The sequence below is a fragment of the Thalassophryne amazonica genome, chromosome 22 (assembly GCF_902500255.1).
Source record: "Thalassophryne amazonica chromosome 22, fThaAma1.1, whole genome shotgun sequence".
In the NCBI taxonomy this organism is placed as follows: domain Eukaryota; kingdom Metazoa; phylum Chordata; class Actinopteri; order Batrachoidiformes; family Batrachoididae; genus Thalassophryne; species Thalassophryne amazonica.
The window spans coordinates 8,324,106-8,351,267 of NC_047124.1; the positions used below are offsets into that span (position 1 = coordinate 8,324,106).

At 38.7% G+C, this 27,162-nt stretch overlaps 1 long non-coding RNA gene across 1 annotated transcript; it reads right to left on the minus strand.

Moving 5' to 3' along the window:
- Positions 1-561: 561 nt before the first annotated feature.
- Positions 562-26,640, minus strand: LOC117504177. Its single transcript, XR_004558736.1, has 3 exons — positions 26,629-26,640; positions 10,204-10,211; positions 562-664 (listed from the first exon to the last, which is right to left on the minus strand). It is a non-coding gene; the product is annotated as an uncharacterized LOC117504177 (long non-coding RNA).
- Positions 26,641-27,162: the final 522 nt, after the last annotated feature.

Sequence of the window (27,162 nt, forward strand, 5' to 3'; positions counted from 1 at the left end):
TGAGACCCCCTCCCCAGTTAAGGCTGGGTTTCAACTGTTTTACAAAGGATGCTTCCTTGACCCCTCTCTCAAACCATTTCTTCTCTCTGGCTAAGATTTTAACTTCCTTGTCCTCAAACATGTGGTCAGTGTCTTTCAGGTGGAGATGACTGGCGCCCTCTCTGCGGTGCTGGTATAGCCTTTTGTGTAAAAGTTGCTTAGTCTCACCTATGTAGTGTTCATTACAGTTTTCCTGACATCTGATAGAATACACTACATTGCTCTGTTTGTAACTAGGGATCATGTCCTTAGGGTGAACTAATTTCTGTCTCAAGGTGTTAACCAGTTTAAAGTAAACTGGGATTTTGTGCTGTCTGAAGATCCTCTGTAGTTTTTCCCCTACTCCTGCTAAATAAGGGAGAGACACTCCTAGACCATCAAAGACTAAAATGGATGGAGTGGGTTGAATTGTAAATGATTCAACCAGATGGACACCATTTACAGGCGCCGACCAGTGAGCAGCGGGAGGAAGGGTGACCTCGACTCGGCCATGGCTTTGTTGGATGCGACGATGGTGTGTTCTTGTGACTTTATAGTCTGTTGTCTGCTTGAAAGCACCGTTTAACGTTACTTATCCCGTTGGTGGGAAGCGCACTTTAACAAACAAGGATATTTTGAGTCGAAGCTCGTGTTCACATGAGCCAGCTAGTTAGCATTAATTAGCACTGGATTACACTTAAACAGCTTTCCAATCTTTTAGCGTTTCATTTATGCCAGTAAATCTTGGCAACCTTTACAAATCAAACGTATGTTACAGAAAAGTGGAGACATTTCTTCAAAAAGTACAAAAATGTATTGTTCAAAATTCACAGTGAAATATAAACGGGTGTATAACGTGTAGGCGCACGGCGACAAAGGCGTCCCATTCCGACTCATAAGGTTTTGCAGTAGTGACTCTGAGAAAACCATCTGAAACACACACAGCATACATATTAGAATTAGTGATGTCACATGATTAAAAAAATAATCTAATTGATTACAAGGTCTGTTAATCTGAATGAATCGCATTTAATTGGATGTATGTTTTTTTTTTCAAAAATAACACTCCTCAGATCTGTGTGTGTTTGGGGAATTTAATAGTCTGCGGTAAAATGAGAGGATCAGGGTTATTTCTGTTACATTTGTCAAGGAGGTGTTAAACAAGCTGTGCTGTAAATTGATCTTAAATCAGGAGAATGTCTGTAAAAACACTCAGAATTGTGGGAGTTTGGTGATTTTGTATAATATGACTCCTTTAATAATGATCTTCTTAGATTTTATTTTTAAATCTTCCCATTGAACATTAAACTCTGGATAAAAAGCATCGTGAATCAAACATTTTTAATCTGTTTTAAGCCTATTTGAGTTCCGTGACTATGTTAATTAACGGTCAAAATGCCAAACTGACATTTTGTGCACGAATGTCGGTAAACACGCTAACGCCCACATTTGAGCTTTAGCAATGACAGTTATCAAAGAAGGTTATTTTGATATGAAAAGTATTGACATCTAACCCAGTTGTTACTCTGAAAAGCAAAGTCCAAATCACTGACGTCAAACCAAAACGGCGCAAATTGTGACGACACTAAAGGTGTTATAGGTGCTGTAATTAATTCAGCGCCTTTTCAGTAAATTTAAGTAAACTTTCAACTTGTGGACCACTTAACCAATAATAAATCATAAAAATGAAAAATAAATAAACATCTTGTGGACCACCTATTAGAGGTGGGTGATACTGGGAATTTTGGTATTGATCCGATACCAAGTAAATGCAGGCCCAGTATCGCCGATATCAATACCGATACTTTTTCATATTTAAGCTTCATAGATTCAAAGGATCCAAAAGACCTAGGCTAGAATTTTGCCAAACATTGTACGTGACAACAATATACTTTATCACAATCAACATTTTTGTTTAAAAAAAAATATCTCTCAACACAATACATAATACATAAACATGGGCTCAAATCATGCTCATGTTGCCTGTCTGTGTCCTTGGACAAGATACTTAACCTACATTGTCTCAGTCCAACCAGCTGTTAATGGCTACCAGCCTTGGCTGGGCAAGTAACCTGTCAGACTGGCACCCTGTCCAGAGAGAGTCATAGACTCTTATCCGCTTGCCACTACAGAATCTGGAGATACCTACAGTTCTCAGGACCTATATAGGCCTATATATGCAACACTCTCCAGGGCTGGATGGTACAGGAGCACCTCAGAATCTGTTCCTCTGTCTTTTAAATGCTACTTGCAGTGCACTGTTTCTTCACACTTGTGTAGTTCCATCAATGAAGCTGCAGAGGAGCAGAGAGTTAGTCGATCTCATGTCTGTCGGACTGTATTGTTTATTTGTGGTGATTGCACGGGTTGGCAGTAAGGCACAAATCCTCAACACATTCTATTCAGCCACTTATCAAAAAAGTGTCACCCGTCACCTGCAAGCAAAACAAACTCCAGTTCATCGATCTCATTCTTTATGTGCTGAGGGAACACATTCTCTGCTTGTTCCTGTGGGTTTATTCTTGGTCCTTTTGTTCCTCACACCAGTTAGATTTCACAAAACCATGCCAACAAGTACTCAATGCAGTTATTAATCTGCCTATTTCGAATCACCAATAAATCCAAATTCATTTAACAGTTAAAGTTTGCCTTTGTGTTAACCGTGCATTTCGTTTTCAGAAGTGACTACAGCATCAAACGCTTATTTGCCAAAGAGTTAATATGATGAGGATTGTAATAAAAAAAAGTAGACCTGTCAGTTGAGTTCAATTTAATTACTTTAGCTGTACTGTAAATTATATTGAATATAATGGTTCTGTTGCCATTATATTATCCTATTAATAAATGATGATGTTTATCCAGCAGAAGGCTGTTCTGTTGTTGCCTTACTGCTTCTTCCTCTCTGCCAGCTTGTCAGATCCCCCACGGCATCATGGGGCAAGTGTGAGTAGCAAGTTGTAATAATGAAACAAGAGGTGATCATTTATGAGAACTAATGGTGGAGTACTAATATTAAATGCTAAGTCCTAAAGTTTTGCATACGTACATATACACAGTCCTTACCATGTGGGTCTCGTTCCAGGAGCCTACTTCTCATCAGTATATCCTGGTTCTTGGTAAGTAGAAGTTACAAATATAGTACAATAAGTTTTTTGACTGACAGTATAAAATATAGTGCAAGGGGGCAAAAATCTTTCTACATCCTTGTACATACTGAGGGAGTTTTCCTTCATCTTTACAACATACATTGACGTTTTTTGACTGTTTGACAGAGTAAAATATAGTGCAAGGAGGCAAAAATCTTTCTACATCATTGTATGTACCGTGCGAGTTCCACTTCATCTTTATGACATACATTAAAGTTTTTTGACTGTTTGACAGTATAAAATATAGTACAAGGGGGCAAAAACCTTTCTACATCATTGTATGTCCTGTGCGAGTTCCACTTCATCTTTATGACACGTTTAAATTTCACAACCATTTTGACAGGTTAAAAATATAGTACAAGGGGGAAAAAATCTTTCTACATCATTGTGTGTACTGTGCGAGTTCAGATTCATCTTTATGACATATGTTAAAGTTTTTCAACTGTTTTGATGGGTTAAAAATATAGTACAAGGAGACAAAAAACTTTTCAACATCATTGTATGTACTGTGCGAGTTCTGCTTCATCTTTATGACATACATTAAAGTTTTGACTGACAGTATAAAATATAGTACAAGGGGGCAAAAACCTTTCTACATCATTGTGTGTACTGTGTGAGTTCAGATTCATCTTTATGACATATGTTAAAGTTTTTCAACTCTTTTGATGGGTTAAAATATAGTACAAGGAGACAAAAAACTTTTCTACATCATTGTGTGTACTGTGAGAGTTCAGATTCATCTTTATGACATATGTTAAAGTTTTTCAACTCTTTTGATGGGTTAAAAATATAGTACAAGGAGACAAAAAACTTTTCTACATCATTGTGTGTACTGTGCGAGTTCAGATTCATCTTTATGACATATGTTAAAGTTTTTCAACTCTTTTGATGGGTTAAAAATATAGTACAAGGGGGCAAAAACCTTTCTACATCATTGTATGTACTGTGCGAGTTCAGATTCATCTTTATGACATATGTTAAAGTTTTTCAACTCTTTTGATGGGTTAAAAATATAGTACAAGGGGGCAAAAACCTTTCTACATCATTGTGTGTACTGTGTGAGTTCAGATTCATCTTTATGACATATGTTAAAGTTTTTCAACTCTTTTGATGGGTTAAAAAATATAGTACAAGGGGGCAAAAACCTTTCTACATCATTGTATGTACTGTGCGAGTTCCACCTCATCTTTATGACATACATTAAAGCTTTTTGACTGACAGTATAAAATATAGTACAAGGGGGCAAAAACTTTTCTACATCATTGTATGTACTGTGCGAGTTCCGCTTCATCTTTATGACATACATTAAAGCTTTTTGACTGACAGTATAAAATATAGTACAAGGGGGCAAAAACTTTTCTACATCATTGTGTGTACTGTGCGAGGTCTGCTTCATCCTTGTGATACACGTTAAAGTTTTGCAAGTGTTTTGTCACCATAAAACAATCTGATATCACACTCACCTCAGTAATTAAAGTGATTTCTCTTCATAACAAAACATTTGATTCCCTCAATCGTCTGCATCGATGAACACCTGAGCTGATGCGTCACATTTTCCCACATGGAGAAGAATTATGCGGAACGCACTTTGGCAGATAGTGGAGAGTAACACTGACATCCTTGACACTTACACTTAATTAGGAGCTGTATTTTCCTGCCGTCTGGATACCTGGTGCTGTTGTCAAAAACCACATGTTCTTATGTGTAATTGAACTGAAACCATGTTCAAGGCACTTGACATCCTTGTAAATGTTAAAATATACAAGTATAGTGTTTCTTGACTTGGATTTTGAGTGAGTAGTGCAGAAGAAGCATCTACTGTGTTCAGGTTGAGCTGTTTTTTCAGCTTTACCACAGCAGTCATTACAAAAAATAATAATAATAAAATAATACAGCAACTGCACTAGCACATAAATTCCCCATCATAAAATTTCATGTCATTTAAATGTGCAGCAGACATCTTCAAATGCAGAATTTCTTAAATTATTTAAGTGAATTTCACCACTTAACATCTCAAATCATGACATGTAAGACATGCAGGGTGACAACTGTACCTCGATCGAAACAAAAAACCTTTCAATTTGGATTGTGATCAAAATGACAGTATTGTACATCTGCAGTCTGTTTGTGTGCTAGTAATCTCAAACATGTCGAAACAAGAAACAACAACAAAAAAATCACTACACTTTGAGACACATGAAAAGCCAAGATTGCTTTTTTAATTAAAGGTTTTAAGAACTGTTTCATTCAATTCCATGTCATTTATACTTCGTGGAAATGGCACCAACACCTGCACATCACCTCATTTAAGGATGGTCAAATGGACGCAACGAGGTGTGACAGTGGAAGCGTTTACGTCAAACTGGTGCCCACATTTGGGCACTGGTTGATTGGGCAAGCATCAAGCAATTTTGGATACAATGATGTTCAGTTTCAGATGGAGTTAGTTTGAAATGTGGAATTTCAAAAGGACAGAAATGAGAGGTGGGCGGATCGATCCTAATTTTGATAATATCGATACCAACGCTGGTATTGATATTGAAGCATCTTCGTGTAAAAAGATCGATACTCAAGCTTTTTTTCTCTCCCACACGCACTGACTGCTGCGCACACAGATTCATCAGTCTACTCTGTAAGAGCTGCGCTGTGTCACACAACATAGAGCAGCGCACCCTTGTATTGTGGTTTGTCAGCCCTCTACCTCAGGAGGTTTTGTTTTAAGTTGTGTTGAGAGATATTTTTTTAAACAAAAATGTTGATTGTGATAATAAAATATTTTGTTGTCATGTACAATGTTTGGCGAAATTCTATCCTAGGTCTTTTGAATCCTTTGGATCTATGAAGCTTAAATATGAAAGTATCGGTATTGGTACCGGTGATACTGGGCCTGTATTTACTTGGTATCGGATCAATACCAAAATTCCCAGTATCGCCCACCTCTAACAGAAACAACTGAGTGACTGAAGGAGGAGTTGAAGATGATGTATTTTATGTTCATCTTCCATTTCTTGGTAACTTTCTCCTTCAGTGCAAACAATAATTCCAACTAGGAAAAGCAGTCTGTGAATGAATTGCAATGATAGAAGGTCTTAACCTAAGTTCCAGTCAAGGGTGATGTGAGGGGTTAGAGCCTAATCCCAGCAGTCACAGGGTGTGAGGCAGGATACACCTAGACTGGACACCAGCAACATAGACAGACAATAAAAAGGATCAGGTGGGAAGTGATCCCACAACCTTCTTGGATTGAGGCAACAACACTAACTACTAACCCACACTGCCCTCATTTTGTCATACTTTCAGAAATCCCCTTTTAACATACTTCTATATAGCATAATGACCATGTGTTGCATATCAAAATGCTCAGAACAAGCTCAGATTTTAACCTAAAGTTACTACTTAAAGAAATGCAAATGTTGCCACTTAAAAAAAAAAAAAAAATGTATCCAGTTTCAGGTTTGTTTTTAGTTAAATTAACTTATCAGCTTTTACAGTGTGCTTTGAGTTTCCCTTTTTTGCACAAATGACATTGAAGATTCTGACCGTATTTTAATTTGGTAATGATGTGAAGCCCCCAAAGATAAATCTGAATGACAGAGTGTGATCAATGAAACGAGCGCTGGCAGTAATCTAACCTACGTGCTGCTCGGCTGATGCTCAAACAGACGTAGATGCTTCTTTGTAAACACTGTAATTGTCTTTACGGCTTACAGTTTGGAAGATTCACTAATCTTGTAATTCCATTAATCTCAGTTTGTTTTTCATTAAAAATTTATAAAAATGCATGACTCTGTCTAAAGAGCAATCCAGCTCTGATAAGCGATCTCCAAACACAAACTAGTGCATTATTTCTTTTTGCTGCAGAAAGCAACTTATCTTCACCCAAGTATATCGAAGCAAAGAGATACAGGAGAAACTCATTAAATGATTATATGAGAGTTGTTTGGAGGCGCTGAAAAATTCATACTTGCATGATTGCTGTGTGTGAAGGATTTATTTGGAGGAGGCGCACTACGGGAGCAGCAGTTCAAACTCAAAAGTTGGAGAAGTAACGTGAAGGACACCCTCCCCCCCTCACCCAGTAAATAAATAAATAAATAAATAACCAGCTACAGATTTGCTTTTTCCCCCTTATTAATTTACTAGAGTTTTACATTGGGCCATTTTTTTATTTTATTTTATTTTTCTTTTGGCAGGACCTCTTTTGCGCACCTCTCTGCCACATGTTTTCCCTCTCTGTCAGATCTGATCTCACTGCTGGCGATGGTTTCAAGTCAGCGTGACTACTCATTACCGCGCCTGCATCCTATCTATGGACCGCAACTGGCGTCTCCTAGCAACAGGATTTGATACCATTTCAAATGCATCCTTCCAAAAGAACAAAAGTAGAATTAGCTTTGAAATGACGTCCCTCCCATTTGGAAGTGATTCATTTCCCGTTTTGAGGCACACATCCGCCACGCAGGCACGCTTCGCTCTCAGCAGGGCGACGGGGTTCTCGCCCCCCATCGCCAACACCCTTGTGAGGTTTGTCTTTGCAATGCGAGGAGTAAAAGAGCACACAGGATTACTTTTTTCTTTGTAGCTACATTCTTCATAGTGCACTCGAGAAGGATTGATGTTAAACGATCTGGAAAAAAACTAAATTTGCTAACTGCCGCTGTAGCTGTAGTTATGCTTGTTTTACAGATGCGTCAGCATGTGACAAAATAGAATTTGTGATTCCAGTGGTACTTGGATTTGATATTGTAAAGTGTCCAAAAATTGCTTTTATTTAAGGCTTTTAGTGGTTTAATTTAGGAATTTCAATTATATGGCCCAATGAGAATACAGGTCAAGGGTGGCAACTCCTGATGTTTTGCCAGCAAATGCATTTTGGAGAAGTTAAATTGCATTTGTGGGTTAAAACCAATCCAGCAGAGTAAGTAGCAAAGATGCCACTTTTACCACCTACATTCTCCATTCTACCTCAAGTCCTGTTCTCATTTTCATGGATATTCCTCAACGAAGCTCATGATTTCAAACCTTGTCCAAGGAAGGTCCAGGAAGGTGGCTGTGATGAACCAGAAGAGCTAAAGTTGTACTAATGTTCTACTATGAGCATGAACATGGTACAAACCTTTTAAGCTTCATGTCAAGCTGTCTGCTGCATCACATTTGTGGGCAACCATGACAAAATCATCCAAGGTTCTCAAGACCAGGCACCTAAGTGGCTCTACTCTACTCTTTTCTACTCTTCCATTTTACTCTTCCTTTTTAGATATGCCTTAGTATACTAGCATATTTCCACCTTAGAAATGGAATCTAATATATAAGATATAACTTACTCAATTTTCATGGATGCATATCCATGAAAGAATGGGCTTTAGACTGTAGAGCAGGTTGGCCATAATCCAGAGGTCTTAGTTTCAATGGCCAGTTGTGAATGGGTGTCAACATGTCCTTGCAGATCCCCAAAATGTTCAATCTTGGGGTACTTACCACAATCAATCCCACATGTATATGGGATAAAGATCTAAAAGTGGAAGAATAGCATTCTGGGATGACCTGGGGTCTACTCATAGATGGATGTGCCCCCAAAATCTTCCAGAGAGAGGTAGAGAAGGCCTTCTCAAACTGTCCCACCACCTGTAACAATTCAGTTCAGTGCAGCGGAACAGTAGCTCAAGTCTGATCACCTTTCACATGTCAGAGTTCCTCACTCTGTCCTGAAACATGTATGGCTTTGTTATCTGGACTATGATTCTTAACTGCAGTTCTCATGTGCAGATTACAGATTGTTGATGGAATTTCTTCGATTTCCTCCACTGATGTCCAAAATCCAAACAGTTGACTTGAATTGGGGCTGAAACCTGATTTCAGCAGATGACCAGGGCTTTACTGTATGTTTGAAAGTGCCGATTCTCGTTGCTATTCCTTTGCAACTGTCCCAAATTGGCCCAGATGTTGGAGAAAAGCAAATACGCAAGTCTACAGACAAAAATATTATAATTTTGGCCCCATCCTCAAGTGCTTGGATTGACTGGATCCAACGCAACCAAATGTGGCTTTGTAGAAGACGTGTTGATGTTGTGCAATAACCACTGTATCACTGCAAGACTAAATCACAGCAGAACCTTAAGTCAGCTACAAGCAGCAGGGAAGGAGGCAAAGAGATCATGTTTTTGGATGGGTGGTGGTGGTGTTGGGTGGGGGCAGGGTCATTGGACATCTGGTATCTATGAAAAGTGGTAAGGAGATAATGGCCATTATCTTTACTTCACCAACCTGCTGGCTTTGTCCGCCAGCTCCTTTTAAGACAGCCCATCAATGCAGTCAGCAAGACATTTTGTCTCTTCCATTAGTTTTTCAGTGGGGGTTACAGAACGTAACGCATGGAAGTCAGACAGCTGAGACAAAAACAATTAAGGCCTGTAGGTAAGAACCTTTCCCGTGGCAGTAAGTGTAATAAAAAGCAGCAGGTACTCAGGAAATCCACTGAATACTAAATGCAATCTCAATCTGGGGAGTTCACATTAAGTAACGTTTTATCTATAGTATGTGTGCACGTGCAAGAAACATGTCACTATTTGTTCATAGACAAAGAGTTTTTAAAAACATAAGTGTTGTGTGGGCCGCTGAAGAGGAGGTACTGCTGGCCTCCACCAGAGGGCGCCCTGCCTGAAGTGCGGGCTTCAGGCACGAGAGGGTGCTGCCGCCTCTTCAGGACAGCTGTCAATCATCATCTCCAACAGCTGTCATTCATCAACCCCTCCATAAAGCCAGATGACATCTCCACCTCGCTGCCGAGATATCTTCAAGCGAAGAAGGTAAAACTCTCAGCCGTGGCTGTGCTGAGCGCACTTATCATTGTCTTTTGAAACCTTTGCAGGAGTACCTGTTATCTTCAGTCAGTTGGGAGCTGGGTTTTGGATGTAGAAGAGTGACGGACTTCACTCCTGTTTCCAAACCAGAGACGTAATAGTCGGTCTCTGCACGTTTCTGTGTTTTTGTGTTGGAGGTGGAGATTCTCCCACAAAAGGAGAAATCTAACGGATCTGACTGTGTTAACTGGGTGTGCACACACCCACTCTTGATTGTTTCTGCTTCCTGCCAGCAGTACCAGATCCGACAGCCGGAGACAGTGACCACCTGGGGACTCGGGACTTGGTGGCTCCAGTATTCTCCGGGTTCGGTGGCGGTGGAAATCGTGTGGGTTCCGGCTCCTCTCTGGACGGACGTCTTCTATCCTCGAGCCTGCCCACACGTCACCTTTGTAGATTGACTACATACAAATTCTGTAATCGTCTGTATTTCGTTGTGCACATTCACAACAGCAAAGTGTTCTATTTTCGGCTCATTCATTGTCCATTCATTTACGCCCCCTGTTGTGGGTCTGTGTCACTACACTTTCACAACAATAAGTCTGATGTTATGATTTATTATTAGGTGCACTCGTCTCTATAAAAAAAAAATGGCACAATTTCAATTTATTTTCATTTATATAGCGCCAAATCACAACAAGGTTGCCTCAAGGCACTTCACACAAGTAAGGTCTAACCTTACCAACCCCCAGAGCAACAGTGGTAAGGAAAAACTTCCTCTGAGGAAGAAACCTAAAGCAGACCAGACTCAAAGGGGTGACCCTCTGCTTGGGTCATGCTACAAACATAAATTACAGAACAATTCACAAAACGAACATACAGGAAAAGTTATTGGTGCACAGGTTGGTTTCTGGAACAGATATCACACCCATTTCTGGATGGAGCCACACCTCAAACAGAGAAAAAAAAAAAAAAAAAACAGAATCAATCATCAGAAAGACAACAAGTACAGTGTAATTTGTCAGCATTAAGCAACAAGAAGTACTAAGGTGATCACCGGCCACTAGCCCTAAGCTTCACTAAAAGACCCAGAATTTAGATAAAATTGAGGCTGCGGCATGCTCCGTTTTCTAATAAAATGAATTAAAAGAGCAAAAAAGCTTAGAAATATACTATGCCAGTATGCTAGCCATACAAAAGGGAAAATAAGTGCGTCTTAAGTCTGGACTTGAAAGTCTCCAAAGAATCTGACGCAGGGAGATCATTCCACAGAACAGGGCATGATAAGAGAAAGCTCTATGACCCCACAGTTGTCTTATTCACCTTAGGGACACTAAGTAGTCCTGCACCTTGAGAACGCAAATCCCGGGCCGGTACGTAGGGTTTGATTAGGTCAGCTAGGTAGGGAGGTACCGGTCTGTGAACAATTTTATAGACTAGTAACAGAACCTAAAAATCTGATCTCACTGGGACAGGAAGCCAGTGAAGAGATACCGAAATGGGTGTAATGTGGTCAAACTTTACACATACACATGTAGATTCAAGCTATGTCACGATATGATACAGGTGTGATACTTTCAATTTGATATGATGCAATCTGACACAATTCTTTATTTCCATGATAAATTATAATAAACCAAAAGCGGCATTTCTTACCTTCAAATACAGATTTCATGAAAAATCAAGGACCTTTAGGTTTTTGCTACTGCGCTGCAGCATGTTGGCACTGCCTCTGCTTGTCTTATTCCCCACTAGGGGCAGCACAACATACCATAGCAGAAGAGCACAACATAAAAGCAAAGAAGTTATCTTGTGTTATCATATCATAATCTTTCAATGCTAAAGTAGTATGACAGCATTAAATTGTAAATCGAACAAAGTTCAAATGGGTACATTTACCTGTTATACCACCTCCCATTATCAGACGTTGAGGTTTTCCTTTGACGAGTCTCACAAGAGCCTTGCACCAACCTTTTAAGCTTTAACCCTTAAAGACCTAATGACGCTTTCCTGCATCCCAGTCTACTTTTCATCATAAATATATTCATAGATCATGTGTTTACCCAGTGTTCTAGACAAATATGTGTCTCACATTAAAAAACAAAAAAAATCTCAGGTTGTTCTGAACATTTTGATATGCAACAGACTGGCATCATACTCAAAGAAAGTACTTTAAAAAGGGGAATTGCCTATAGCATGGTAAAACCCAGAAAATATCCTGAGAGCTCTAAGGATTAAGATACTTTGAAGACATGGAAATAGTAACTCAACTGATTCATGACATTAAATCGAGCCATGAACCAGTTCAAGGTACATTTAGATTGATTTAGGGGTTCACATATTGATGCAGTCATACCTTGAAAATTGAGTTTTGATGAATGACTTAATGGTTATTCCCCAAAATTGTTCAATTTTAACTATTTCTGCTAATGCCAAAAAAATCATACCTTTGCAAGGGTTTACATAGACGCCAAATGGTGAAGTCCACAACTGCATAGCAACAAAATATCAAACGTTGTTGAGATACTGGGCTACAACAACAGAAACACATGCACACGCGTGATGTGCCATCAGTCTGCCTCGTAGCGTCCTAATATTGTGAAATTTTGTTGATACTGCAGTAGAAACTCAAAGCTGTTGGCCATCAAACATGTAGCTGGCAGGTTTCTGGGAGGTGGTTGTAAATGTGTCCCCATTACAGATGACTTTATACCCGCTGTTCAACAAAATACCCCTCAGAAAACAAATCCCCCACCCCCAATGTTCAAAACAAGACCCAAAAATAAAAATCAGAAAATGTGGTTACTTCCACTCACTAAGCAGTCTGCTTTGACTGGCATTTTGCTTAGTTTGGAAAATGGATATGACAATTGTTGAAGTGCTGTGGCAGCTAAAAACTGGCAACTGACTTTGTTTTGGAGTAAGTAAAGAGAACCTCAGACTCCTCAATGCACTCGCTCCTTCTCTCACATGCTGGAAAAATAAAGCTCCACTAAACCTTTAAACGCTCTCTTTTCGCCTTCTCTCTGCAAGGCTTATCTTTTTATCCACCTTTAAACTCTGATTCTTTGATGTAAGCAGCAGCTTAACTTTCCGCGGGAACCTTGTACGTCCTCGTTCCAGCTGTGTCAGCTGCCGTCGCCTAAAGTAGGAATAATATGAGGCCTGTGCAGCATGTACTTAGCAGAAAAGGTTGCACCAATGTGAGATACAAGGAGCATTAATTCAGCTCAACTTCATGCATTTTCCTCTGCTGATCCTGCTGAGGGTTCCAGTGCACCTCCTGGATGTTACGAATTCCATGGGAGAGAGGTCACATACAACCTGGACAGGTGAGCAGTTAAATCATGTGGCAAGCCAAGATTTTCTGATTGGTTGCCACTGGGTTGTTCACCAGGGGCCGCTGCTCCTATCAGGTGTACCGCCAATATTGAAGCCAAAAATAGCTAAAGGGAGCTGATGGTACAAGCATGACTGACTTCTGGAAATATTGACCAAACACATGCTTTTGAACACTGGGTATCATGTGAAATTCAGAAATCAATAAAACAGTCAGCTTCAGGCTCCAGTTACTCAACCCCCGCACCATGACTGCACCATTCTTTTGACGGCTTTCATTTTGAACGGAGTCACCAAAGTAGATGAAATGCATTGAGCCAAATGTTCTTGACCGTTTGGAGATACAGTTGGATCCCAAAAGGTGGGCCCTCTTACTGTGAGGCACAAGTGCCACCACTGCCTCCTATCGTGGTCTTATAAAAGGGGCAGATATTTGAAACAATTGAGCATTTTATGGTAAAAGCACCAAATTTAGATAACATGCCATCTTCAATTTTTTTCATATTTTAAACAACAGTCCAAATGCTATCATTGCATCTAACCCACCCATTTCTAAAAGCACATCTGACCCCAGCCGAAGGATCTTGAGCATTTTTGTTCATATTGATGGTTCAGAAGAGAATTAAAATTATGTCCGCGCCAACAAATTAGAATATAATGCAATGCTAAAATACCCTTGGATGCATGAGCATAATAATAGGAAACCGAATGTGATCCTTTGACCTTTTAAAATAGGTCAAGGTTAGCCATCTTTGAAAAAATGTCCAAGGCTGGTGTCTCAATAATGTTCCCTGTGAATTTGAAGACCCTGGCAATAATAGGACTGGACAGACGGAAGGAGAGACGACCAGATGGACCAAGGCCTTCGCAATACCCAATGGCCATATTTTGGCCTCGGGTAAAAAATCAATATGTGTACCAGTTCCTGTGCTCATTTCCTGTCCCGTAGTGTCCAGAAATGCTACCTTACAACCAGTTCAAGTTAAAAAGCTGGCTACAAGTTTGCACCACATGATCCAAGAGGTTACAAGACCTGCATACGGTGATGCTCAGCCAGAGGTGTCACCACAACTTGCGCTCGTCCTCCATTCATAAATCATCTCGTGTGTGCTGTGGGAGAATTGACAGATTAATCTCTACGCCTCAGTGTTGGGGGTATTGCATTAGCTGCATGCAACAAAGGCCTTATCACATCACAAAGATGGATTAAATGATGAAGAGGAAGCAGAGGAGTCCCAAACCGATAATTTAAGGGATCTCGTCCAATATCTCATGTTGATGAAGCAGCCAAACTACTCCTTGACAATAAAACTTTACTTCAGAGATGTTTCCTTCCACCCCCTCGGTTATGTGCAAGAGCTACACCCTGAGAAGCGTACGTCAGTGTGAGCTGTTGCATCATTCATGGCTGATGATGATAACGTAGCCTTCTCCTTTACCCCGGGGTTCAGGGACACCTATTCAAACTGATGCCGTCTCAGATCCAGTCTTTGCAATTGTTCACTTTGTAGCTGGTGTCCAGGAGTCCACCAGTCGTCTCAGCCGCAAATACACATAATGTACCACAAAATGTCTGATGTGGGCATGGCCGGCACTGTTGTCATGGAGATATGCTTTTCCATCACCTGTGTTCTGCAGCTTTTCACACTGACAATACAATTAGAGTGTTTGGGTCGTTTTTGGAAAACTTTCATATCGCAGTAGAAAAATAAGCATCAATACAGCACTGTTTTATGCTTTAAACTTTACCAGAAACCTACTGCTTCAGAAATTTGTGAAATCACCAAATATATCAAAGCCACCTCATTATTAGTCTCTGTTTACATTTCCTTTACCATTTAGTTGAAATTCTTTAATGCATTTTAACACCTGCAGCAGCACAAAAAGTGCTCCTGATAACAGCTTTCCAATGCTGTTCTTTAAAAATTGCATCCTACAGTTTGAAACCAGAAAATTGAACCAGCAACCAACCACCTGGGCTGAGCAGAGTTCTCCTGAGCAGGTACACCACTCTGCAAAAGTCGGGTCAATTTGTGTTTGTCTGTTCCGCTTTGGTCATGTTTAAAAAGAAATTAATCAGGGATCCTGGTTACAGGATCAAAGACAAGATCAGAATCACAAATCTAAAGCAAGATCCAGATGTTATAAAATGTTATCAGCTCTGCATCTCCATCAGTCTTTATTTAAATCACTTCATCACTTTTGAGATATCGTGCTGATAATCAAAGTAAGAATAATCGGAATTTATTCAACACGTTCTAATACATCAATATTTTCAGTTCCACAAAAAAAAAAATAAATAAAAATAATCTTAAGCTCCCTTTTGATAGATACATTTATTGTCATTACAACAAGTGCAACAAAGTTACAACAAGTGCAACAAAATTATTTTCACGTAAGAAGATAATTAATAGATAAATAATAATAGAAAAGTTAAAGTAGGTTTGTTGAGAAATCTTTCACAATCAGTAAAAATTCTTGAGTCTGACCTAGGGCTGCAACAAATGATTATTTGGCTCATCGATGAATCTGATGGGGTTTTGACACAATTAATCGATTAATGGGATTAGCGGGGAATTTTTTAAAAATGTGCCACGGAAATAATTTCTCTCTCCTTCCGTCACTTTATTTAACAAGAGAACATTATTGGAAAACTTAAAATACTTGAAAAATCAACAAATCATCAAATGTCCCTTGGCTGCTGAAACATAAAATAATAAAGAATAAAAAAGTTTATAATAAAGAACAAAAATAATTATTTCAAATGACATTGCTTTATCAAAGTGCTGAGTTGCCATAAAACATTGCAACATATAAATGTTATAAAATACATGGTGAAAAAAGAGGTATTTTTGTTGCTGCAAATGAGCAAATAGCATAACCAGTTAACCATAAAACCTAAATCAAAAACTGTAGTCTGACTCATTATATGTGCAACATTCTCTGTATAACTTGTAAACTATGTGGTCATTTCACAATGACACATGTGACTCATGTCTCTTTCTCTAAAATTGTATTGTAGCATTATTAGTTATTATTACTATTATTATTGTTGCTATTATTATTAATATATACATAAAAATAAATAAAAATATTATAATTTGTAATACATTTGACTTTTTTACGACAACAAACGCTGAGCCATTAATTATTATACAGAAAACAAATGCACAAACATGCTGAAATGCCAGCAGCTTAATGCTAACTTTAACACTGAAAACTCCATAGACATGCTAACGCATTAGCATCGGCGTTAGCATAAAATACATCTATCAACTGTTTCAGAAGACCATAACAGGTCAGTTTAACATAAAAAGGTAAGTATTCCTCACAGACATATGCTCTTTAGGGTTTTAGTGGAGAAAAACTAAGATAAAGCAAAATAAATCAAATGAAACCAACAAAGCAGCAGCTCGAAGCACTCTTTCATTGGTTCAAGATTCAAAGCAAAGCTTGGTTGATTGTGTGGTAGAAACGAAACATTTGGTTTAGTTATTTAGCAACTAATCGATGACTAAATTAGTTGACAACTATTTTAATAATTGATTTTAATCGATTAGTTGTTTCAGCTCTAGTCTGAACTTTGTTTTACCTGCTGTCTATTAGAAAGAAATGTTTAAAATTTCCTTCATTTCTCTTGAGTGTTCTACTGGAAATCAATCCCCGTGTCAGGAAGAAATTAATTTAAAATGCAAGCTATAAATGATTATAGACACTGAGGGACATTTTCATCAGAATTTAACTGGAAACAAAGTGGAAACAAAAAGTATAATTGCAGGTATAAAATGGCTAATTTATATTCATGCCCCTGTTACTTTTCATAACAGTATAAATAGCAAAATTAAAAAGAAACATGACGGGGCATAAAAAACATGAAATCGGGCTGTTTTTAACACATGTGGACTCTTGTCAAAACCAGTATTGTAGTTAGCAAATCATTAAGAAAAGTCTTAGTTTCCATGGCCCAGTTTTATGAAGTGCTACTAAAAAGGTCTTGGGCTACGTCATTAGCCTAAAAACTAACCTACGCAGCTATCTTGACCTTCGACTAACAGGTTGAAACCACCTTTTATGGGTGGTAGATTCTCACAAATCAAACAAGACCAAGCATTTATGATATGCACACTCTTAAGGCTATGAAATTGGGCTATTAGTAAAAAAAAAAAAAAAAAAAGTAGAAAAGGGGGTGTTCACAATAATACGAGGTCTGTCAATAAAGTAACGGTCCTTTTTATTTTTTTCAAAAACTATATAGATTTCATTCATATGTTTTTACGTCAGACATGCTTGAACCCTCGTGCGCATGCGTGAGTTTTTCCACACCTGTTGGTTACGTCATTCGCCTGTGAGCATGCCTTGGGAAGGAGTGGTCCCGCCCCCTCGTCAGATTTTCATTGTCTGGAAATGGCAGAATGAAAAGGACTTTTTTTCCATCAGAATTTTTTCAGAAGCTGTTAGAAACTGGCACCTGGAAACCATTCGAAAAATTTATCTGGCTTTTGGTGAAAATTTTACGGGCTTCACAGAGAATAAGGACTGTTACTACAGCTTTAAGGCGTGCTCACAGGCGAATGACATAACCGACAGGCGTGGAAAAACTCACGCATGCGCACGAGGGTTCAAGTATGTCTGACGTAAAAACATATGAATGAAATCCATATAGTTTTTGAAAAAAATAAAAAGGACCGTTACTTTATTGACAGACCTCGTAGTAGCATCTGCTGTTGATGCTACAAACTCAAAACTATTATTGTCAAACTGCTTTTTTAGCAATCCTGTGAATCACTAAACTAGTATTTAGTTGTATAACCACAGTTTTTCATGATTTCTTCAAATCTGTGAGGCATTAATTTTGTTGGTTTGGAACCAAGATTTTGCTTGTTTACTAGTGTGCTTGGGGTCATTGTCTTGTTGAAACACCCATTTCAAGGGCATGTCCTCTTCAGCATAAGGCAACATGACCTCTTCAAGTATTTTGACATATCCAAACTGATCCATGATACCTGGTATGTGATATATAGGCCCAACACCATAGTAGGAGAAACATGCCCATATCATGATGCTTGCACCACCATGCTTCACTGACTTCACTGTGAACTGTGGCTTGAATTCAGAGTTTGCGGGTCGGCTCACAAGCTGTCTGTGGCCTTTGGACCCAAAAAGAACAATCAACTCTCAACTCTCATCAGTCCACAAAATATTCCTCCATTTCTCTTTAGGCCAGTTGATGTGTTCATTGGCAAATTGTAACCTCTTCTGCACATGTCTAACCCCTGGCAATAATTATGGAATTGTTGGCCTTGGAGGATGTTCATTCAGATGTTTAATTTTGTAGAAAAAAAGCAGATCACAGACATGACACAAAACTAAAGTAATTTCAAATGGCAACTTTCTGGCTTTAAGAAACACTATAAGAAATCAGGAAAAATAATTGTGGCAGTCAGTAATGGTTACTTTTTTAGACGAAGCAGAGGGAAAAAAATATTGACTCAATCAATTCTGAGGAAAAAATTATGGAATTACCCTGTAAATTTTCATCCCCAAAACTAACACCTGCATCAAATCAGATCTGCTCGTTAGTCTGCATCTAAAAAAGGAGTGATCACACCTTGGAGAGCTGTTGCACCAAGTGGACTGACATGAATCATGGCTCCAACACAAGAGATGTCAATTGAAACAAAGGAGAGGATTATCAAACTCTTAAAAGAGGGTAAATCATCACGCAATGTTGCAAAAGATGTTGGTTGTTCACAGTCAGCTGTGTCTAAACTCTCGACCAAATACAAACAACATGGGAAGGTTGTTAAAGGCAAACATACTGGTAGACCAAGGAAGACATCAAAGCGTCAAGACAGAAAACGTAAAGCAATATGTCTCAAAAATCGAAAATGCACAACAAAACAAATGAGGAATGAATGGAAGGAAACTGGAGTCAACGTCTGTGACCGAACTGTAAGAAACCGCCTAAAGGAAATGGGCTTTACATACAGAAAAGCTAAACGAAAGCCATCATTAACACCTAAACAGAAAAAAACAAGGTTACAATGGGCTAAGGAAAAGCAATTGTGGACTCTGGATGACTGGATGAAAGTCATATTCAGTGATGAATCTCGAATCTGCATTGGGCAAGGTGATGATGCTGGAACTTTTGTTTGGTGCCGTTCCAATGAGATTTATAAAGATGACTGCCTGAAGAGAACATGTAAATTTCCACAGTCATTGATGATATGGGGCTGCATGTCAGGTAAAGGCACTGGGGAGATGGCTGTCATTACATCATCAATAAATGCACAAGTTTACGTTGATATTTTGGACACTTTTCTTATCCCATCAATTGAAAGGATGTTTGGGGATGATGAAATCATTTTTCAAGATGATAATGCATCTTGCCATAGAGCAAAAACTGTGAAAACATTCCTTGTAAAAAGACACATAGGGTCAATGTCATGGCCTGCAAATAGTCCGGATCTTAATCCAATTGAAAATCTTTGGTGGAAGCTGAAGAAAATGGTCCATGACAAGGCTCCAACCTGCAAAGCTGATCTGGCAACAGCAATCAGAGAAAGTTGGAGCCAGATTGATGAAGAGTACTGTTTGTCACTCATTAAGTCCATGCCTCAGAGACTGCAAGCTGTTATAAAAGTCAGAGGTGGTGCAACAAAATACTAGTGATGTGTTGGAGCTTTCTTTTGTTTTTCATGATTCCATAATTTTTTCCTCAGAATTGAGTGATTCCATATTTTTTTTTTTCCCTCTGCTTGGTCTAAAAAAAGTAACCGTTACTGACTGCCACAATTTTTTTTACTGATTTCTTATAGTGTTTCTTAAAGCCAGAAAGTTGCCATTTGAAATGACTTTAGTTTTGTGTCATGTCTGTGATCTGCTTTTTTCCTACAAAATAAAACAACTGAATGAACATCCTCCGAGGCCGGTGATTCCATAATTTTTGCCAGGGGTTGTATTATTGTGAACACCCCCTTTTCTACTTTTTTTTACTAATAGCCCAATTTCATAGCCTTAAGAGTGTGCATATCATGAATACTTGGTCTTGTTGGATTTGTGAGAATCTACTGAATCTACTGGTACCTTGTTTCCCATGTAACAATAAGAAATATACTCAAAACCTGGATTAATCTTTTTCGTCACATAGCACTACTACATATTATTCAGAACACTACTGTATGTCCCCAGAGACTGAGACTTTGTACTCAAACATTAGTCAATCTCCCTTCGTACTGCTTCATAAAACCGGATCCAGAAGACCAAAGTTGCAGTTCATAGTCACCAAAGCTGATGATTTTACTTTGACAATCTGATCCCATTAACAAGTCTTAGCAGTGTTGGGACTCCGGCTGTCAGCAAACACAAATACAAGATTTGCATTGGGCAGTTAGATATTTGCAGGATTTAGGATGATTTAATCAATAATTTATACCCTTCAAGTCTCTAAGTGACTATTGAGCCACCATGAACATTGCTAAGAAGGCTTTCATCAGCTTTCGGGAAACATGTGGGCCCACTGGGATCCATTAAAAAAGTGACACTGCTGAAAATCTACAGACCACAAACTCTCAAAGTTCTTTGAAAACATGCAAATTAAACTTTTTCCGGCCAAGTCAAAGGCGGACATCAAAAAAGTAAATATTGCGGCATGCTTGGGTTATCGGACGACTGCTTCTCCCCACTCAGGTCTCTGCTCAGCCAGCGCGAGTTAACAAATAATTGGGGAAGTTTTGTGTTTTTCACAGCTCAGCAGCTGTGTTGTTTTTAACATTAACTTGAAAATCTGGATTCAATGTCACTTTTTAAGATAATGAACATGAAGCTTGTAAAATCGAGCCGCTACAGACGGCAAAACAAAAACTTACCACCGTGTGGACATCTACCCACGCATTTAGACATAAATTGGATGTGTAACTGTAGCAAACATCGCGTTATGCCCAGGTTTGAGAGGTTTGTTTTAGCCGGTTTTAATTAAAGTGTCATCAGGAATGCAAAGCGAGTTGTTGAAGTTCTTCATTTTAAATCTTCCTCAGTGAGGCGAGGTATTGTCTTTGTTTGTCTGTCAGTGCCCGGTAACAAACCCCAAATAGGAGCTACTGCCGTAAAATGTCAGAGGTGAGATAAATTGATGTAACAAGAAACTGGAACACGTAATTATTTTCCCCCCATCAGCTGAAAAAAGTAAACTTTTATTATCAACCTGTTTCATCTCCACTGGTGACCTTAGAAGCTCTATGTTTTGTCTCTACAAGGATCATTTTTGGCTCTATGTTATCAGAAATGAAAGAAAATTAGTTTTTTTTTTCATTTTTATTCCTAGTAAATCAGATTTATTGGCATTTTTTGAGGCAGATTTTTATTATTATTATTAGTATTATTATTATTAACAATCACAGTGACTGCTGGAAATTTTCCGACATCTTATGTAAAACAAACCGAGCATATGGTTGTGCTGTCAGGATGTTCGCGGCTCAGTGGACGCCACCAACAGATGCTCACTTTATAATACTATGACAGCAAATTCAATGCGTGACAACGTTATAGATGGGTTCTTTTTTTCCCCAAACAGCCTGTCAAATTAACAGGTACGACCAAGTTACTGCGAGCTACCATTTGCACATTGAGCTGTACAAACCTATAGGTAACATAGATGTTGTAATAGGTTGTTTACTTTGACACAGAGCTCCAATTAGTTTCACAATATCAGCTTTCTGTCAGACGGACCGCACACAGGCTCTCCTGAATCTGTGGCGGAGAGAAAAGCTTGCACTCTGCTCGCTGGCAGCACCCATGCATAATTGATTACGGTATTTTACAGGGCTGGGCCAAATCTATAATAGATTTGCTTTAATATATTAATGCTGTGAGCAATTTTTTTCTCTCCCCCCAAGAGGAAATCAAAAGGTTGGGCAGTAAAGTATACTGCAATAATGGTCACATTTACACTTTGCATCAAAACATCTCAAAGATTGTATGTAGGTATAATAACCATTTCATTTATTCCTGGAATTAACAGGGGTGGTCACAGCTACCCGAAAAGACTGAAGGAAACTGAAAATTTTACATAATTCAGAGTATAATATGCACCTGTTAAAAAAATGCTTCCTATTTCAGTTTATTTCCTTTGTTAAATTTGATTCGATACAAATTTATTGATCCCTTGGGAAGACTCCCTCAGGGAAATTGAGGTTCCAGCAGCATTTTATAGCAGCTCAGAGGGTAAGAAGGACGCAGAGTATCAAAAGTGAAAAAAGAAAAAACAGTTTCAAAATATACGTATAAATACAAATACCAAACATACCGATCTATACTGGGTGGAACAGCTGAAAGACAAAGAAGACTGGGTTACTGGCTCCTACTGTTCCTCTCATTCTCCTTCCTGTCCCCTGTCTTCCTGTTACTCCTCCTCCCCCTGAGTGAAGAGTTGTACAGTCTGATGGCCTGAGGGAGAAAGGAGTTTTTCAGCCTGTTGGTCCTGCACTTGGGAAGGAGCAGGATTTGATGAAAAGCCATATATAAGTATTTACTTTTAGTGGTAATGAACACGTGATTTTTCAGTATACAAGTGACACAACTTCCCAGACTGGTTTAAAAAAGGATTATACTCTACAAATTACAGTAACTGATAAGGTGAAATGGATACTGGAGCTACAGATACCAGCTAATCACCAACAACTTTATTTATATAATACTTTCATTAGAAATACATTTCAGAGTACTTTGCAATACCAATGACAAAAATACCACTTTTACAAAAATAAATAATACAGTACACAATAAGAATGAGATGAACTTTATTAATCCGAAGAAAATTATTTTGCCAGAGTACCGAAGAGTAAACTGTTAACATTTTTTATACACAGATACAACAAATTTATGCAAAATGAAGAAGAAATTTTCACAAGATGTTTGCCAATACTGCACATAACTGATAATTAATCAATAACTCAAATAACTGAATAACTGTAATAAATCAAAACCAAAATCTTCCCATATAAAACAAAAATTCAAATAAAAATTTTGTTAAAACAAACAACCATGAAATAAACAAGCATTTTTTTTTTACAATTTGGTTTAATTAACGCAAAGCTCGACCTTCTCACCACCAGTGGCATATTTAGCTTTCGCTTGGTTATTTTTTTGTTTGCTCTAAAACGGCACAAAAACAGACCAAAAGAACTGGAACATTATTATTTGTTACACCATAATACACAGAGGTCCCCCCCCCCCCCCCCCCCCCAAAAAAAAGTTAGCATGCATTCAAGAGATGATCAAGATGCACATTAATAGCTAAATGATCATATAACATTTAAACTTGTAATTTCCATTCAAGATCCAGTTCATTCACAGTACAAAAAGTATGACATAAATCATTTTAATTTTCTCCTGGAGGTGATGATCGTTGCTTTGGCACAATGCATCAATATTGGTTATTTGATTAGTGTATAAGCTCAAAGAGGAACAAACATACAAATGTAGGGTTTGGAAACATTTTGGACTTTACATTTTATTTAAAAAATAAATAAAACTTTGCTGACAAAGACTTAATGAACACTGATTGGCCCACTCAGTATTTAGCAGAGGTGGGAGTAAATCACCATCAAGTCAAGTCTCAAGTCATAATGACCACCAATTGTTTGCAAGTTGACTTGAGACTGACTTAACAGCGACTTACTCCCACCACCTCTGGTATTTAGTGGACAAACTAACCCACTTATGACAATGCAGCATCATATGACACCTGTTGACAAAACTGCATCTTCCCTCAATCCTCAAAGTTGCTTGATATTTAATTATATTTGCGACAGTAATCATAAGCTGTAAATCAGATACCCGATTACCTGAGCTGTCTCCCAGTTTGCACTGATCCATCTCCAACGAGCCATCTGAATCCCAGTTGAAGAGTCTTCAGCAGGTTCTCAGCCTCAGGCACTGCTTCCTCGCCACACATGCACCATCTGCCTGATCTCAGTAAAGTGCACTGGCTTGTGTGTGATACAATCTGGCTCCATCTCAAACCGTTCCTATGACATTGTGTCTTCCAGTCTTTTTGGACACTTCCCCCTCCATCGCACTGTCCATGGATGGTCTACTATAACCTCGTCTACCATCGCGTCTCCAATCAGATATTCACCGTACTTCTCATCTGCAACCTCCCTTTTGTTCTCACGCAAAAACAAATTTATTACTATTTTATTCTTGAGTTTGAGAGTTCACATGCAGCTTTTCTAAGATTTTGTCTAGAGGCCAAAAAACTCAGTGTCTAGTATATTCCTTTTTCCCCCCCCAACAACAGACAGAAGTGAGGTTTTTATTACACAAGTCAAGGCTTCAGAACTCCCAGAGACTTATTTCACTAAGAGTTGCGAGTTTTTCTAACCTGCCAATAAGCGACATGTGGGAGATCTACTGGAGAATATATCATGAAATAACTTATTTTTCTCTGAAAATATGAAACATTTATGCAGAATCCTTGAGGAGTTGTGAAACCTGCACAAAAACCAGAGATACCTTTAGTAAGTCAGTCTTTCAAGAATTCTTGGGGACCACTGGAATAACTGTCCAAAGAAAGGTTAGTTACAGAGAACCAGATGAAGCTTGTTACTGCTTAAATTGTTTGCTGACGACAATACATGCCATACTGATGCCACCCCTTTTAATAAGAATTCCTAGTCCATGGTTCATTGTTCAGGAATATGGTATTATTTCCAAGATTCATAATGTAGGGACAATAATATTAGATTTCATCATTATTACACAAAACATCTATTTGTCAGATTATTATTGTAAAGATGAGAAAACATCCCCATTGTTGCTGGTGACAATATACCATAATATGCATCATGAGGGAGAGTCAGATTGTTAACGTGGCAAGAAACAGCAGCATCCAAGTCTTACAGTAAGACCAGAACTCAACACATCAGCAGAGCCACACCTTTGCCATGACATGATCACAAATCCTGCAAATGAAAATAAGCAGGAGTAGAACCTGCCCCCAGGCAGAAAACAGGAACCTATGGGTGGTGGTGGAGGAGGGGAGGTCTTGACAGTGATCTGTAAACAGAAAGCAATGAGTGAGAACATTGTTTTTAGGAATGTGTGGGGTTCCATTTAGAGATTAAAACTGATGTTAATTAACATATTTTGAATGAGTACTTAAAAAACTGAGTCATCTGGTAGAACCTATGCTGCATTTCTAAGTATTGGGCCTGGCTTGTGACCTTGAACTTTAACTGATCTTTCTCAAAATTGCTCCATCCTTGTTTGGCCCTCAGTTATGACCAGGTTTAGTCCAAAGTGGAAGAAAATGGAATTATTTTGTTTGAACATAGGACTGAAAACAAACGTACTTCTCACAATTGTCAAGAGGACCTAAAACAGCTGACTGTTGTACGCATACTAATTTACTCTGACTTGCTATTGTACGAGTACTTGTATTGCTCGTACTTTTCAGTGGTCTCATTAAAAAGAAAGAAGAGGCTTTTTTTTTGTTGTTTGTTTGTTTGTTTTTTTAATGCAGCTGTATTATCACTGTTAGTGCAACCTTAGTCTATCATCACCAGGAGTGGGCATTTAAAAATTACAAAACTGGACACCAACATGACAGGATAGTATTTATGCACAGCAAATACTTTGTTTAAAAAAAGCCAATTCAAATAAGTTGCATGTGAATGCATTATGTTGATGGCATCACAGTCCTTGGGACAGACATGATTGCGCCACAAAACCCTCAACAAAAACACAAATGACCATAGAGAGCTCTGTATTTGTAACCGGGGTAACATTTATGTCAGTAGAGGCTGCTTTATCTTTGACAGAATCTCATCCTGTAATTGCAGCAGCATCACCATCAGTCATAAGACATGAAATGTGATAATGTTGTCATGGGAAAAACTACCAGCCATGAACTTCCAAATACCCCGCCCACTCCAATGTTAAATTCTGCATTGGACAACCAACCATCCATCCATCCATTTTTTTTTATGTCCGCTTACTCCAATTAAGCATCACGGGGGGCTGGAGCCTATCCCAGCAGTCATAGAGCGTGAGGCGGGGTACACTTGGACAGGACGCCAGGCTCTCGCAGGGCCACATATAGACAAACAAACACATTCACACTCACACCTAAGAATAATTTAAACTTTCAAACGCACCTAACCTGCATGTCTTTTTGGATGTGGGAGAAAGCCGGACCCCCGGAGAGAACCTGCGCGAACACAGGGAGAACATGCGAACTCGACCGGTGGGACTCAATCCCATGGTCTTCTTACTATGTACTAAGCCACCATGCTGCCTGCACTGTATGACCTCATGAGCTAAACAGTAAAGTCATCTGGTACTTAACAGATACCTGGGAGTCACTTGTAGGCCATGCTACCAATTTGGTCTGCGTGTCCCAAGTAATATAGTCTCAGGCAAAACAGCTGACTTCATCCACACATCACAGATCTGGCAACTTGCTTCTGATGGATTGTTTGTTGCTGTGACACTACTCTGAACTTCACAAGGTTGTATACGCTTCTTTTATTTCTGTTTAGCACTCTTCTGGTTATTAATTGTATCTACTCTGAACGTTATTTAACAACAGTCCTGTTGTGAATCGCTAGCAGTTAGCATTCACTAGCTAGGTCGACTCCTCCCCTCCCCCCGTCCTTACTTTTAATAGCTGCTTCTTTTTTTACCCGTTTAATACTTCTGTTTTATTATTTTACTCCTGTGTAAAATCTTAGGAGCAGCTAGGATTTTCGCTAGCGGTTAGCTTGCGTTAGCTATTTCTGACCCCGTCATTTTTTCATTTCATTTTTTTTATACTTCTGTTAGTTAATTAACTGTTTAGTGTATTTTATAGCTGCTGC